A 17,166-nucleotide genomic window follows, 5' to 3' on the forward strand; every position below is an offset into this window, starting at 1 on the left:
ATATGAAACATTGATTATCACTAATATATAGATATTGTCATCCATACGGTTGGATCGCTGATTTTTTTTTTAAATAATCAAAACACAAATTCAGAACTAATTATCAGTTAGTTGTACAAGTCGAACTGATGCTTGACTTTTAAAATGGCAAATCAAATAAAATTATTTTGATATAAAATTTGGTTATATCACTAATATATATATCTATTGACATATATACGGTTGGATTGTTGAATTGTTTTTTAAAAATAATCGAAACACCAATTAATGATTAAACACTAGTTCGATGTACAAGTCAAACTGATGCTTGACTACTAAAATGGCAAACCAAATAAAATTATTTTGATATGAAATTTTGGTTATATCACTAATATACATATCTATTGACATCTATACGGTTGGATTGTTGAAAAATAGTTTTTAAAATAATCGAAACACCAATTCAGGATTAAACACTAGTTAATTGTACTAGTCAAACTGATCTTTGACTGTTAAAATGGCAAACAAAATAAAATTATTTTGATATGAAATTTTGGTTATATCACTAATATATATATTAATTGAAATCCATACGGTTGGAATGTTGAAAAATATTTTTAAAATAATCGAAACACCAATTCAGGATTAAACACTAGTTAGCTGTACAAGTCAAACTGATGTTTGACTGTTAAAATGATAAATCCAATAAAATTATTTTCATATGAAATTTTGATTATATCACTAATATATATATTTATTGAAATCCATACGGTTGGATCGTTGAAAAATATTTTTAAAATAATCGAAACAACAATTCAGGATTAAACACTAGTTAGTTGTACAAGTCAAGCTGATGCTTGACTGTTAAAATGACAAACCAAATAAAATTATTTTGATATGAAATTTTGGTTATATCACTAATATATATATATCTATTGACATCTATACAGTTGGATTGTTGAAAAATAATTTTTAAAATAATCGAAACACCAAGTCAGGATTAAACACTAGTAGGTGTACTAGTGAAACTGATCTTTGACTGTTAAAATGACAAAACAAATAAAATTATTTTGATATGAAATTTTGGTAATATCACTAATATATATATTTATTGAAATCCATACGGTTGGATCATTTAAAAATATTTTTAAAATAATCAAAACATCAATTCAGGATTAAACACTAGTTAGCCTTACAAGTCAAACTGATGCTTGACTGTTAAAATGATAAATCAAATAAAATTAATCCAACTGTACAGATGTGAATATTCTAAAAAATAAAGTGTGTACGGGAAAAGTTAACTAATTTAAATATTTAAATCTTAATTATTTATAAAAATTATAATTTAGGGGTTGAGTAACTAATTTCCACATATTCAGAACTGATGCTTAACAATGATTTGACTATAATTAACCTGATTAAAAAAATTGATTTGATTATATATATTTATTTGTCCTTGAATTTTTTAATAAATCATTTCTCTCTAAAAAATTGCAAGGCTTCAAAAAATTCACTTCAATAAATAAAACCATTTCATAAAATTTACTTAAATTTTTTTTAAAATAAAGAGTTTAATAATAATATAAAAAATTGATATCACAGATAAATAAAAAATTATTTTAATCAGAATTAAATTTTGGTTATATCGCTAATATATATATCTAATGACATCCATACGGTTGGATCGTCGAAAACTATTTTTAAAATAATCGAAATACCAATTCAGGATTAAACACTAGTTAGGTGTAGGAGTCAAACTGATGTTTGACAGTTAAAATGGCAAATCAAATAAAATTATCTTGTTATGAAAATTAGGTTATATCACTAATATATACATATATTGACATCCATACGGTTGGATCATTGATTTTTTTTAAAATGATTGAAACACCAATTCACGATTAAACACTAGTTAGTTGTAATACTCAAACTGATGCTTGACTGTTAAAATGTCAAACTAAATAAATTTATTTTGATATAAAATTTTGGTTATATCACTACTATATATATCTATTGACATTCATACGGTTGGATCGTTGAAAAATATTTTTAAATAATCGAAACATCAATTCACGATTAGACACTAGTTAGTTATACTAGTCAAACTGATGCTTTACTGTTAAAATGACAAATCGAATAAAATTATTTTGATATGAAATTTTGGTTATATCACTAATATATATATATATATATACATCCATACAGTTGGATCGTTGAAAAATATTTTTAAAATAATCGAAATACCAATTCACGATTAAACACTAGTTAGGTGTACCAGTAAAATTGATGCTTAACTGTTAAAATGACTAATCAAATAATATTATCTTACTATGAAATTTTGGTTATTTCACTAATATATATATATATATATATATTACTAATATATATATATATAATCTTGGTTACATTATCTTTATAATGATATTTATTTTAAATATTATTATAATAATATTTGGTTGACTTCCTTCATCCAAATCACTTCCCCTATATATTCCCCCTTTTAATTTTACTTCCATGTTCAATAAAACATAAACCTAATTGGCCGGTTTTTCTTCATCTGGCCGCTTCTTCCTCAGCTCTCTTTAACCTCTGCTTCAACTCATCAGACCCCAAACCAATACAACTTTAGCATAATCCAACTAAAAATCGCAACATCCCTGTTAAACCTTCCCCTCTAATAAAAGTCTTCTTCTCCGGGAATTCTGATACGGTTGATGAGATGCAGCAACGATGTCGTCGTGGCTCTCAGCACCCAGTTGTAATTAGTTTCCAAACTTTTCTGAGTAGTGATCAACCAGCCACTGGTTTCCAACGCAGACCAACTGTTTGATTGTTTGTGCAACAGTCTAATATTGCAATTGCTTACTGTGTTCATGGAACCCTCTCTTTTTTTCTTTAATTATCTCTTTCTTTAATATTGTTGGCTGATATTTTGTAGTTTCTATCATTCTCTCTTTCTCATATTCATGGAACCCTCTCTTTTTTTTCTTTAGGGAATTCACTTGCGGTCTTTTGAATGTTTGTATAGCTTAACAGGGACACCTGGGCAAATGAGGCTGTTGCACAAACCATTATTTCTAATTTTATCTTCTGGCAGGTTTGTTTTGTTCTTTTTATAACACTGTCTTCTTTTGTTATACTGGTTCCATTATATTCCTAGTACATTAATGTATTGCATTTTTTCATTAGGCATTCCTAAATATAGATTGCTATTTTGTTATGAAAATATTGTTAAATTAAATGCCTGTCCGGAAGTTTACAAGTATGTCTTCTTGGTTGAATTGTTAATATTTGGTACTTTTTGTTTGGACATTGTATTTGTGCAGTATTTAAAATATAGCCAACTCTAGCCATATGCTCATGTTTATGTAATTACACATTTTATTGTATATTATTAGTGTAATATTTTAATTAGTTAGTACGTTTTTTTCCTTTTTACGCTTGGTTTTGCCCAACATTATGCAACTGAAACAATTCGTGTCGCACATCATAGGCTGGTAGGTATAGTGCTTATCCAAGGGGGTAATGACTGATTATTTGATTAAATCAGTTTCAAGTATTTATCACCTACAATCTACAAGTATATGCTGATACAATTGATAAGGATTGAAGTCAGAGTGCCCGAGTATGGTTGGACAACTCAAAAAGTATTCCATCTCATGAACTTTATTGTAAATGGAGGTAATTTGAACATCTAATGCATTGATAAGTATCTTTTACCTAAATATTATATGTTGATGATTCTGAATCTTTAAATTTCAGTTCGAGCCATTGTGTTTACGTTTCATGTACAAGTGTTTAATGTGTTTCTGACAGGTTGTTGCTAATTTGGGTCTTGTTGTACCTGTTTATGATATACAGTCCATTAACGGAGGGTTTGTGTTTCTAAGTGATGTGAGTGATGGTGCATCTACCTATACGGTAACATATAAATGTTATGGATGATGGGTGTAGTTTGTTTTGGTATTAGAGTGTGGGATTTTGATGTAGTGTTTGTGGTTGTTGACAGGTGAGTTTTAGATTGGTGATTTTTCGACCGTTTGTTGGGGAGGTTGTTACTGCTAAGCTATTGGAGTCCACTCCTAATGATTTACGCTATAATGTCTTTTAAGTTGCTTCCTTAATTCATACTTATGTCTTATAGCTACTGCATTCTTTCGTACAGGGTTTTACTTGGTAATATAGTTTTAGGCACAATCATACTTATGTCCCCTCTTCACTTTTCATTGTTGCAGGGACTTTTAGTCGTGTGAGGTGCAGATTTTTTCCAAGTTTTCTGCTGTTGGAGTTCTCTTGTTGCCTGGTTGTGCGAGTTTACTTAGGATTTGGCTGTGATTTATTTTTTTATGATCCTTCAAAAGTCGATTGCTTCCGTTTTGTCTAGTTTCCCTGTGAAGGTGTCGAGATGGTTCTGCAACAATTGGAGTAGGTGGTTGTGGACTTTTCTTCCTGGGTTTCTTAGTTTTTATTTTGATTTTGTTTTGATTGGAGGGAATTAGCTGGTGCTCTTTTGGTGGTGCCAAATGTGGTATTTTAATTTATTTCGGCCTATTTTTGTTTTTTATTCTAAGCCTTTGAGGCTTGGATTGAGATTAGGTTCTTTTGTAGTTGGTTTTGTTCTTTTATTTTTTTTTTCTTATTTGTTTTCCTCTTGAAGGTTTGTTTCAAGAGGTAAATATTTAGGGACTCCCTTTGTATATTCTTTCTCTTTATATGTATTTTATATGTATTTACGAGACTCATTCTCCTTTACCCAAAAAAATGTGTTCTTTCACTAGTTTTGATTACTTTTTATTTGGCATTGTAAAGAATTTAAAAAATGACCGGAAACTGAAAAATCAGGCTATTCTGTAAATACAAACTTACGACGGTTGTTCATCACATATTCCGTCGTAAGTTACTAATTTACGACGTATTTTTTCGTCGTAAATTTATGTTTTTATCTCATTAAAAGTGGGCTTCGTAAAGTAATATCCGACGTTTTTTCCGTCGTAAGTACATAACTTACGACGTTATTATTCGTCGTATTATTGTATCTTACGACGATAAATTCCGTCGTAAGTAGATTTATTATTTTATTGAGTATGTGGGCCCCAACTTCCTAATTTGCGACGCAATTTTATCTTGTGACGAAAAAACGAACTTACTACTCGACCAAAAACGACGATTTTTTTCCGTCGTAAATGGCTCAATTACGACGATTTCAGTTCAAAAAAACCGTCGTAAATGGCCAGATTTCTTGTAGTGTTATCTTTTTTTAAATAATTTAGAAAAAAAGTATATGAAAGAAATGTATATTGCTTAAAAATAAATAAATTAAAGCCATAATGTTTTGCCTTAAAATTTATCATGTTATCAAGTTTGAAATAATATATAAGTTTCAAACACCATCAAATTTTAAATGAAGTTTTAAAATACTAATTGTAATCGTCTAATTTTTAACATTTTGAATGGAGATCTCGAAACTTCCATGATCATAATTTAGTACTAAAATATACAGATTACATAACAACGTAAAATCTAATAAAATTTGGTGTTTTTAATATTTGTACTATTTTTAATGGATCCAGGTTTCTACTTTTACAAGTTGTTATATTTTTAAAATTTTAAATAAAAAAGTACAATTACAAGAGTTTTGTTATTTGAATATATAAATTGCACATCAAGGTTATCAGAACAATAATTTTTTTCAAATACAAACTAAAAATATTATATAAAAATAAGTTAAAATAGCATATTCACACATATAAATAATTTTTCATTTACATATTTTCATATAGTAAAACTATTATATTTGATTTTATCTTAATTTAGGAACCCGGGTGAAGCCAGGGCAAACAAGTACCAGTGTGGGTAAATTACGTGGTTGTATACTTGTATTAGGGAGTGCAGCTTCATTATTATATCACTGTTCAATTCCTACATATAATATATTATAATTATAATTAAATAAAAATATGAGTCGATTGTCATGTCACGTGAATAAAATGGCTCACCAACACACATACACACATATATAATTGCATGATTTAGAACTAATGTGACAAATTGACATAGTGGTAATTAGGTGTGCATATTAATGATAATCAGGTGTGCATGTTAATTTTTTAAAATTTAATAAATAACAGGTAAATCTGTCATTATATATATAAATTAGCTCATGAATAAATTTTCTTATAGACAAAACCATTTTGAAATTCTATATATAAGAGTTAAAAGATAAGACACTTCACCTAAGCTATATTTGACAGAAGATTGAGCATCACATATTCTAACAGTCACATAGCAAGTCCAACAAGTGCTTTATATGTTGAGGTAGATTAAAATTTAAGGCACTTGATTAAAAAATTAGATCCAATAATGTCCTACTAATGACTTATGTCACAAGGACAACCTCTTCAAATCCAATTTTTAGTGCATTATTATGCATGCCTTATTTCACTTCTATTAATAAAAAATTGATTTCACTCCTTTTTACAATTCTCTCGTTTATTCTCTTCCTTCCATTTGTAATTCATTATATTATTATTTTAATAATATGACACAATTATAAGGCAAATTGTTGAAGTTGATCATGTACGCAAATTATGTCCCAAACTACTTGGAACACTATATTTTATAATATTTTTAGGGAAACGCTTTTACAACCCATCCATTTTGCCTAACTCCACCCCAAACCTAATTACTCCGGTCTCAGCAATCTCATAGACCAATTTGACCACGTTATAATAAAATTTATATTTATTATTTCCCTTTTACAGTTATGTGTCCATGAGTGGAAATCTATAAGTTTAATGCGTTTTAATTGGCTTTTTTTTATAATAGTGGTGGACCCCTGCATTCACAAAAATTTTACCGATAAAAATGACCTAAAATTATAATTTTCACGCTATTATATTCCCTCGGGTACATAAATAGAAAAATCTTTAATATTTATTGATGGGTAATAAAAATAACCTTAACTGTGGAGTTAATATAACATTAATTAAATCTGATTTGTTCTAACAGAAAAGCCCAATTAATGAGGCCCAAAATCCTGATTATTTATTAATTTCGTAATTAATAAATGGGCTAATTAAACAACCCAATAAATATGTTCAAATAAGTAACTACTTCTACAAGAAGTAGCCTCAAAGCAACCTAAATTCAGAAGGAAAGTAATTCTTACTTTCTAGGATTCCAAAGTCCAATGAGAGGTGGAAACTTACCCACCAAGTCACCCAATTATACCCTAAAACCTAGACTCCCGATGTCTATATAAAGGGTCTTACCCTTTCAAATTTAGGGAAACGTTTTGGACAAGAGTTTCATACGTCATCACCATGAAATCACGTACTAGAGCATAACTCTAAGCATCATGAAGCCGCAAAAGCATTTTACAAACCATGAGGCCATTACCTGGAACAATATTTTAGACTTAGTCCTCGAAGGACATCAAAGTCACTACGTCCTCGAAGGCATCTTGTGAGGGCAGATTTAAGCAACGAAACACAAGCGCAATCATTAAAACTCAAAATCTATCAAACCCTAACATTAAATACGTGCAATAAAATCTATGTTTTTTATCCATAACATTTGGCGCCGTCTGTGGGAAAAAGACGACAACCATAAGAGCACGAAGAAGCACCAGGATACTACCAGTTGTGATAAACATCATCAGATTCACTGTTGAGATACCACCACACTCAAACCTTAATATCTGAAGAACTAATAACTCGGGGACAGAGATCCCCATTACCCAACTACGAATTTAAAGAACAGTCTCTAACCTCAAGGGATGCATAATTAAGGGAAGAGTCCCAAATTATAGATGGTAATCTCACTAACGAACACTCAAATTTTAGATGTTAATAATTGGGCTTCCATCAAGGGTGAATGATCATCCACCTTATGGGAAGTAGAATTTTGAGGAGAAACGCAACATCGAGTACATAAGGAGTACGAACCTCACTATTTGTAAGGGGTAAACCTCGTTGAAGGTTGAAGTTACAATTTTTGTGGTCCCTATATCGAATATTGTGATTATTCATATGAAGAGGAGATCTCCCCAAGAAGGGTGTAGCCAAGTAAGCAACTTGTTGTCAATGGGCATTTTTGGCCTCGAAGACGTGAAGGGACGAATCCCCAAATCATAAAGAAGAGGATCTGTGCTCCTGAAGCACACATCCGGAAACCCCAAAAAGATCTGGAATCATAAAGAAATCAAGATTTACCGGCCAAAAATTAAGTTGTCGCTTCCACCATTAAAGTACCACAACTCCCAATCATATAACCAAGAAGCCGGTCTCGTAATAATGGAATTCCTTGTTACTCGAACACAGGTTCAAGGGACCGATACCCAATCTCAAGGTTTAGAAAACCAATGAATGAATCCCACAATCGTATTTCAGATGTTAATAATTATGTTTTCGTCTAGGAGAAACGCTAACCCACCTGATTGGAGTAAACTTGAATGTCGACCAAACTAAGGGTACACATCCCGGTTTTGCAAGGATTGTGCCCCATTCGTAAAAGAGTCTAATATTTCTCTGGTCCCAATACCTAGGACAATGATCGTCCATCTGATACAAAGACCAAGCCACGAAGGAGACGATCAAACAAAGAGTCCGTTATCAGAATACGTTCTCAGTCTCGAGGGCGTGAAAGGATGATTTCTAAAACCATTGCGAAAAAGAATTCTTGCTCATGAGGAGCACATCAACAAGATTTAACAAATTTGGAGATGCGTTAAACAATAACCCGATCACAACTTGAAGGGACAATTCAAGATCCCCAAATTTGAAAGATAGAATCCTCAAGTTTGAGAGTCGAATCCCCAATTTCAGATGATAGTTGAGACCTGAGCTCTAACAAGTCTCTAAGGACACAGTTTTCTACCTATGTTCTCCTTTTCCGAACCATGGATGATTCGAGATACGGGTTCAATGATTATAACCAAGGAAGCGAAATTCAACGCTAACCATGCAAAGGCTATACGCCGCCTTATATTCAAGGATTGAAACCCGTCAATGACCAAATTTATGATTATTCCAGTCCCTATACGGAGGATTGTTAGATATATTTGATAATGTCATGGCTAATATGTTTTATGTTTAGCTTTCAGATCTTACTTGAACAGGATAAATCAGTACTTAACTGTTGATCAGTACTTATACTGGAAGTCAGGACTTAAGGATATCAGTACTTATGTTATCAGGAGATAATCATCAGAAGATAGATATCAGAACTTAAGTGCTGAAGGACGATCAGATAAGGACAGTAGCTGATTAAAGGAAAGAAGATCAAGATAAATATAAGAAGAGATATGCATGAAGAAGGAATTCTGTAAAGAATGGAATACTTGGAAGAAAAGATATCTGATTGATATATTTTAGGAAGCAGAATTATATTCCATATCAATTAGCGATTATCTTGTAACTGTGTAGTATATAAACACAGACATAGGGTTTACACTATAAGTGTTATCATATTAGAGAAGATTATTTATTGTAACCCTAGCAGCTCTCGTGATATTTGTTCATCACTGAGAGGTAACAGTTCCATACTGTAACAGAGTTTATTGTTTCAATAAAGTTTGTTTTCTGTTACTTAAGTTCTTAAAGTTCGATTTGAGAGTACTATACACTGTATTCACCCCCTCTACAGTGTGTGTGTGACCTAACAATTGGTATCAGAGCCTATCTGTTAACATACATACAGTTAAAGATCCAAACACAATCATGTCGGACACAGAAACTCCAACTAAGCCTACCAAAACTGAGGAATCACCAAAGACACAAATTCAGAGTCGGTATGAGACCATCAGAGTTCCCATACTGAGACCATCTGAATATCCCATATGGAAGGTAAGGATGACCATGTTCCTGGAAGCAACAGATCCAGAATACCTTGATAGAATCAAGGAAGGCCCTCACAAACCAACCAAGCTCGCTGTTGCAGTTGCAGGTGAAGCAGCAAAGACCGTACCAAAAGAGAAGAGTGATTATACTGCTGAAGACATAGCATCAATTGCTAAGGATGCTAAGGTACGACACTTACTGCATAGTGCCATTGATAATGTAATGTCAAACAGGGTAATCAACTGCAAGACTGCTAAGGAGATATGGGATGCTCTGGAAACAAGGTGTCAGGGAACTGACACAATTAAGAAGAACAGGAAGACAATACTCACTCAAGAGTATGAACACTTTGACTCAAAGACTAATGAGTCATTGAATGATTTATATGATAGATTTGTCAAACTTTTGAATGATTTGTCATTGGTTGATAAAGAGTATCATCTTGAAGATTCAAACCTTAAGTTCCTGTTAGCTCTTCCTGAATGCTGGGATTTAAAGGCAACGACAATAAGAGATAACTACAATCTTGATGAAACAACTCTTGACGAAATCTATGGAATGCTCAAGACTAATGAGCTGGAGATGGAACAAAGAAGCAAGAGGAAAGGAGGAAAGTCAAGGACAGTTGCTCTTAAGGCTGAAGAAGAATTCCCCAAAGCAGCTTCCTCAAAGAAAGACAAGGGTAAAGCTCTTTTCATAAAGTCTGATACTGAGTCATCAAGTTCTGAGAGTGATGATGACTCAGATTCTGAAAGCTTGCCTGAGACTGATGCTGATGAGGAGATGATGAAGCTGTGTGCTCTTATGGTGAAAGGAATCACAAAGATTGCATACAGGAAGTTCAGGAAGGGAAAGAAGTTTTCCAGGAAAGGCATAAGTTCTGATAAGAAGAATTTCAGAAGATCTGAAGGCAGAGGAGGAAAGTCTGACAGAGGAGATTACACCAATGTTAAATGCTATAACTGTGGTGAGAAAGGCCACATATCTCCTGACTGCAAGAAGGTAAAGGGTGACAAAGGAAAGGCTTTTGTCACAAAGCAGAAAAGCTGGACAGACACCTCAGACTCTGAAAGTGAGGAAAACTATGCATTGATGGCAAATGCTGATAAAGAAAGTGTTGAGAGCAGTTCTGAAGCTGCTGAAACAAAGGTACCTCAGACTACTTATGCTTTTCATACTGATGATATTAATGAGTTGAGAAGATATCTTAAAACCATGTTTGTTAGTTATAGAGATCAAACTTTAACATGTGAAAGATTAACTTCTGAAAATCTTGCATTTAAGAAAAGAAATGATTTCTTAGAAAAAGAGTTAGTCATGTTCCATCAAACTCAGAAGGATAGAGATGATGCTTTTTATGTTAGGAATGAAGTGATAAAATTAAATGAATCTCTAAAAACTGAGTTAGAAAAGGAAAGAGAGATTATCAGGACTTGGACTAACTCTGGCAAAACAACTCAAAATTTGCTAAGTAGTGGAAACTGGAAAGAGGGCTTAGGTTATGGAGAAGATAAGAAAGATAAAGGAACTGAAGAAATTAAGTCTGTTGATAAGCAAAAGCCAAGGCTAAAACCTGTTAAGTTTGTAACTGTAAAGTCTGAAAATGAAAAATCAGAAGTTACAAAAAAATTAACTTCTGACAAACTAAAACAGGAAAAGACAGCTGAAGTGAACATAGGCTTAATGACAAAGAAGCAGCTTAAGCATAAGCTGAAAGATGTTAAGAATGCAAACAAGGTAAAATCACCTAGGAAAAATAGGAATGGAAAGGAAGGAGTGAATAAAAGCAATAATTATAAACCTGTTCCTGATGCTTTTAGGAAAACATGTCATAACTGTGGAAGTTCTAACCATCTGGCTTCTTTTTGCAGGAAGAATAAGAATATTAACTCCTTACCTTTAAAGTCAGGAGTTAAGAGTCAGTCTGTTAGATACAAACCACAAAATCCTTGTTTTCATTGTGGTAGTTTATGGCATTCCATTTATACTTGTAAGGAATATCATAGCTTGTACTATGATTATTATCAAATAAAACCTTCTTTGAAGAAAGTTTCCATTGTTCCTTCTAGTATAAATTCTGATACAAAGTCTGATAGTGTAAGTTCTGATAAGAAAAATGTTAACATAAACTCTGATGCTAAATCCGCTGCAAATGTTAACAAACTTAATAAGGCCAAAGGATCCAAGCAAGTCTGGGTCCTTAAATCTAATAATTAGTGGTCTTTGTGATTGCAGGGCAACAGGAAAAATATTCTAGTTCTGGACAGTGGATGTTCAGGACATATGACTGGAAATAAGGCCCTGCTAAAAGACTTTGTGGAGAAAGCTGGCCCAAGTGTTTCTTATGGAGATGGCAACATTGGAAAAACATTGGGATATGGCAATATCAATCTTGGAAATGTCATAATTAAATAAGTAGCTCTGGTCTCAGGACTTAAACACAACCTACTGAGTATAAGTCAAATCTGTGACAGAGGTTATCATGTTAATTTCTTTGAAGAACACTGTGAAATTGTGAGTAAATCTAAAAGCAAAGTTGTTCTGAAAGGATACAGGCGTGGTAACATTTATGAAGCTAAGCTTTCAACAAGTACTGATGGTTCTGCAATCTGTCTGATGAGTAGAGCATCAATTGAAGAAAGCTGGAATAGGCATAAGAAACTCTCTCATTTAAATTTCAACAATATAAATGAACTGTTCAAGAAAGATCTTGTGAGAGGATTGCCAAACACAGTATTTACTCCTGATGGTCTTTGTGATTCATGTCAGAAATCCAAACAAAGGAAATCTTCATTCAAGAGCAAGACTGAATCATCAATTCTTGAGCCTTATCATCTATTACATGCTGATCTATTTGGTCCAGTAAATGTCATGTCTATTGCAAAGAAGAAGTATGCGTTGGTCATAGTGGATGAGTTCACCAGATACACATGGGTGTATTTCTTGCATACAAAAAGTGAAACTGCATCAACCTTGATTGATCATATCAAACATCTGGATAAAATGGTCAAAGATTCTGTGAAAGTTTTAAGGAGTGATAATGGCACTGAGTTCAAGAATTTGATAATGGAAGAGTTCTGCAAAAGCCATGGAATAAAGCAGGAATTTTCTGCTCCTGCAACTCCACAGCAAAATGGAGTTGTTGAAAGGAAGAATAGAACTCTCGTTGAAGCTGCACGTACAATGCTTGAAGAAGCAAAGCTTCCAACCTATTTCTGGGCTGAAGCTGTGCAGACTGTTTGTTTTACTCAAAATGCAACACTCATTAACAAGCATGGAAAAACACCATATGAGATGGTGAAGAAAAAGAAGCCAAATCTGAAATATTTTCATGTATTTGGATGCAAGTGTTTTGTTCTCAAGACTCATCCTGAACAGCTATCAAAGTTTGATCTAAAAGCTGATGAAGGAATCTTTGTTGGATATCCACTTTCCACAAAAGCCTTCAGAGTCTATAATTTGAGAACAAAAGTGGTCATGAAATCTATCAATGTCTCTTTTGATGACAAAAAGATTACTGGTCTTGAAGATTTCATTGACCATGATCAGCTGAGATTTGAAAATGAAGACTCAAATTCTGATACTGAAAATCCTAACAGTCTAAGTCCTGATACTGTAAACTCTGATGGATTAAACTTTGATGTTATTGAAACTGTGGTGACTACGTCAAAGCAAGATGCACCTATGCAGGGGGAGCATACTCAAGATCCTACCACAGCTCAAGAAACATCAGAACATACATCTGGCTCTTCAAATTCTGATTCGTCAAGTTCTGATAAGCCAAGTTCTGATAGTGCTGAAAATCTAAATACTGAAGAATCCAACTCAGAGAACATAGTTTCAGGGGGGAGCATCAGAAAATGAAAATGAAGATAGCATAGATCATGGGGGAGCATCCAGTTCTAGAGAAAACCTTCCATCTGTAAGGAAGAGGACAAAATCACATACACCTGATTTGATAATTGGAAATCCTGATGCAGGTGTCAGAACTAGAACAGGTACTTCAAATGAATGTCTTTACAATTCTTTTCTCTCTCAGAATGAGCCAAAGAAAGTGGAAGAAGCACTTCAAGATGCTGATTGGGTGCAAGCAATGCGTGAAGAGTTGAATGAATTTGAAAGAAACAAAGTCTGGACCCTAGTGCCAAGACCAAAGAATAGATCTGTTGTTGGTACAAAGTGGGTATCCAGAAACAAAACTGACAGTGATGGCATAATTACAAGGAATAAGGCAAGGTTGGTTGCAAAAGGATATTCTCAACAGGAGGGAATTGATTATGATGAAACATTTGCACCAGTTGCTAGGTTAGAAGCCATAAGGATATTCTTGGCTTATGCTGCTCACAAAAAGTTTACTGTCTTTCAAATGGATGTGAAAAGTGCTTTTCTCAATGGAGAATTGGAGGAGGAGGTATATGTTGAACAACCTCCAGGTTTTGTAGATACCAAACATCCAGATTATGTCTACAGGCTTGATAAAGCACTTTATGGACTTAAGCAAGCTCCTAGAGCATGGTATGAGACTTTAGCTCAGTTTCTTCTGGAAAGTGGATTCAACAGAGGGACAATAGACAAAACACTGTTCTACCTCAACCATGGAAAGGACTTACTTCTGGTCCAGATTTATGTTGATGATATCATTTTTGGATCTACAAATGACAAACTTTGCAAGAAGTTTGCCAAACTAATGCAGTCAAGATATCAGATAAGTATGATGGGGGAACTTAGCTATTTTCTGGGCCTTCAAGTCAAGCAGAATGAGGAAGGCACTTTTATTTGTCAAACCAAGTACACCAGAAACTTGCTGAAGAAATTTGGAATGCAAGATTGTTCAAGTGCATCCACTCCAATGGCCACTGCAACAAAACTGGATAAGGATACCGGTAAATCAGTAGATATTACTGACTACAGAGGTATGATTGGCTCTCTACTCTATCTAACTGCTAGTAGACCTGATATCATGTATGCTACCTGTCTTTGTGCAAGATTTCAAGCAGATCCAAAAGAACCTCACTTAACAGCTGTAAAAAGAATCTTTAAGTATCTTAAAGGAACAGCTGCTCTGAGATTATGGTATCCTAGAGAATCAGATTTTAAACTAATAGGTTACTCAAATGCAGATTTTGCAGGTTGCAAAATTGACAGGAAAAGCACAAGTGGAAGCTGCCAATTTCTTGGAGGCAGATTGGTTTCTTGGTACAACAAGAAACAAAAGTCAATTTCCACATCAACTGCAGAAGCAGAGTATATTGCTGCAGGAAGCTGTTGTGCACAGATTCTTTGGATGAAGAATCAGTTACTAGATTATGGGTTAACATATTTCAAAATCCCTATTTACTGTGATAATCAAAGTGCTATTGCTATGCCAGGTAATCCAGTTCAACACTCTATGACAAAGCACATCAGCATCAGGTACCACTTCATCAGGGAACATGTGGATGAAGGTACAGTGGAATTGCATTTTGTTCCCACAGATCAACAACTAGCGGATATCTTCACAAAACCACTGTGTGAAGCTACTTTTACAAGATTGGTAAATGAACTTGGAATGGTTTCAGGTTCTATATCTAAATCTGCTTAGTCTTGTTCTGTTTTATCAGACTTTATGCTCAGTATTTACAGAATTAATCTCATTGTGTATTCTGTGCTTAATTGATAAATGTCTTTAAGTACTGACTGTTGTCTGATATATGTTTCTAAACTCTGATAGATGATATGTCTGTTCTAGTACCTATTCAATCATATGAGGATAACTGTGCTAGATACTGACCTAGTAGTCTTCAATAAACAAATGATTCCATGTAAGAAGTAATTATTTCAGTGGAAATCTTATGACACTAGCAAATTCTGATAATTGAGCTTAGTTAAGTTTACTTTGTATATCTTATTACTAAGTCACAAATTAGAATAATGCTACTCATCTGTTAAGTTCTGATACTAGTAAAACTGCTGAATGTACTAAGTGCTCATAAACCTCACTTATCAAAAGAAAAAGCAAAAAGATCAAAAAATAAAATCAGGTACTCCTTTGAGATCTAGAGTAAAAATATGGAAGGGACGACCCAAGTGCTTTGCTGGTATTAAGTAAACTTACATTAGAAAAGCAAAATATTTTCTTGGTGACTTTTCACACTCTATGATTACTGGAGAAATACTCTGATAATAGCATAAATTCTGATAAGCAGTCGTGACTCACTTACACTGAGAAGCCACTGTAAAATAGAATTTCAAAAGATGCATAAAATTAGCACAAAACAGTTGAGGTGAACTCAAGCATGAACTCATTCATCAGTAGGTTTCAGGACAATGACAGCTCTTTAGCAAAATTTTAGTTATGCCTTATTTCTAAGATGTACTGAAGTGAATCAGACTTTACTCTTTGTCTGTTATTTAGCTTAATGCACACACTAATCACTCCATCTGAATGATGAAAATTTCTGTGGAGGTCTATGTTATTTTAGATAAACAGTCATTGTGTCATTTTGCACAAATTCTGAGGACAAGTTCTAGTTACACATTCTAATGATTAAGTTCTGAAGTCTATAACTCAGAACTTGTAGAAGGATTTACTAAGATGGGCATTCCTTTTTCGAGTTAAGAAATTATGTTCTGATGACTGTTAAGTTCTGATATAAGTCTAAGTTCTGATATTACAGTCTAATCCTTTACTTGGCTTATCTGTGAATAAAATTTGGTAACAGTCTCAGTTCGAACTTGAATATGTTGAAGTGGAAGATTAATAGTCACTATGGTTAGGGTTAATGGTTTTTGTACCTGAACAGTCCAATGTTACTTGTTTCTTGTGCGCTTTAAACCATGTTTCCTCTTTCCAATGAATGTTATTCTTTTTCACAGTCTAGGGAGACGAGGTAGAATTAATTCTACCTGTCAGCATTCAATTTCTTTGCGTCTCCTGGCATTCTCTTGCCTATATATGCAACCACTTCACATCAGCCTTCCCATCAAATTCTTTCTCACACACTTACCTTCATACTTTTTCTTTCAAAAACACAATGGTCTGATACAACATGTTTTTGAACTACCAAAACTTCAATATGGAGCTAAGCTGTGCAGACTGGCAGCAGGAATGGCATGTCACAGCCATTCCTGAGGAGATATGGGACTCTGTCCCACAGGAGGTACTAACACACCTCCTGTTCTTCTATATGGACTACCATCGCCATCTGGAGCGATTGGAGGAGGAAAGGCTGGAAGCTCTCCGCCAGCAAGAGCGAATCATCCGACTCGCCATTCTGTTTGTTGAGAGTAGGAAGAAGAAGATGACTTAATCTTGTCTTCTTCCTGTTTTTCTTCATCATCAGCTTTGTCAGGCTTCTTAGCTAGGACT

At 33.6% G+C, this 17,166-nt stretch overlaps 1 long non-coding RNA gene across 1 annotated transcript; it reads left to right on the plus strand.

Annotated features, from left to right (window-relative positions):
* The first annotated feature begins 3,604 nt into the window (after nucleotides 1-3,604).
* LOC141711289 (uncharacterized) lies at nucleotides 3,605-4,231 on the plus strand. The gene is made up of 3 exons (XR_012571293.1): nucleotides 3,605-3,660; nucleotides 3,989-4,030; nucleotides 4,215-4,231. It is a non-coding gene; the product is annotated as an uncharacterized LOC141711289 (long non-coding RNA).
* The last annotated feature ends 12,935 nt before the right edge of the window (nucleotides 4,232-17,166 follow it).

This window comes from Apium graveolens, chromosome 3 (assembly GCF_009905375.1).
Source record: "Apium graveolens cultivar Ventura chromosome 3, ASM990537v1, whole genome shotgun sequence".
NCBI lineage: Eukaryota > Viridiplantae > Streptophyta > Magnoliopsida > Apiales > Apiaceae > Apium > Apium graveolens.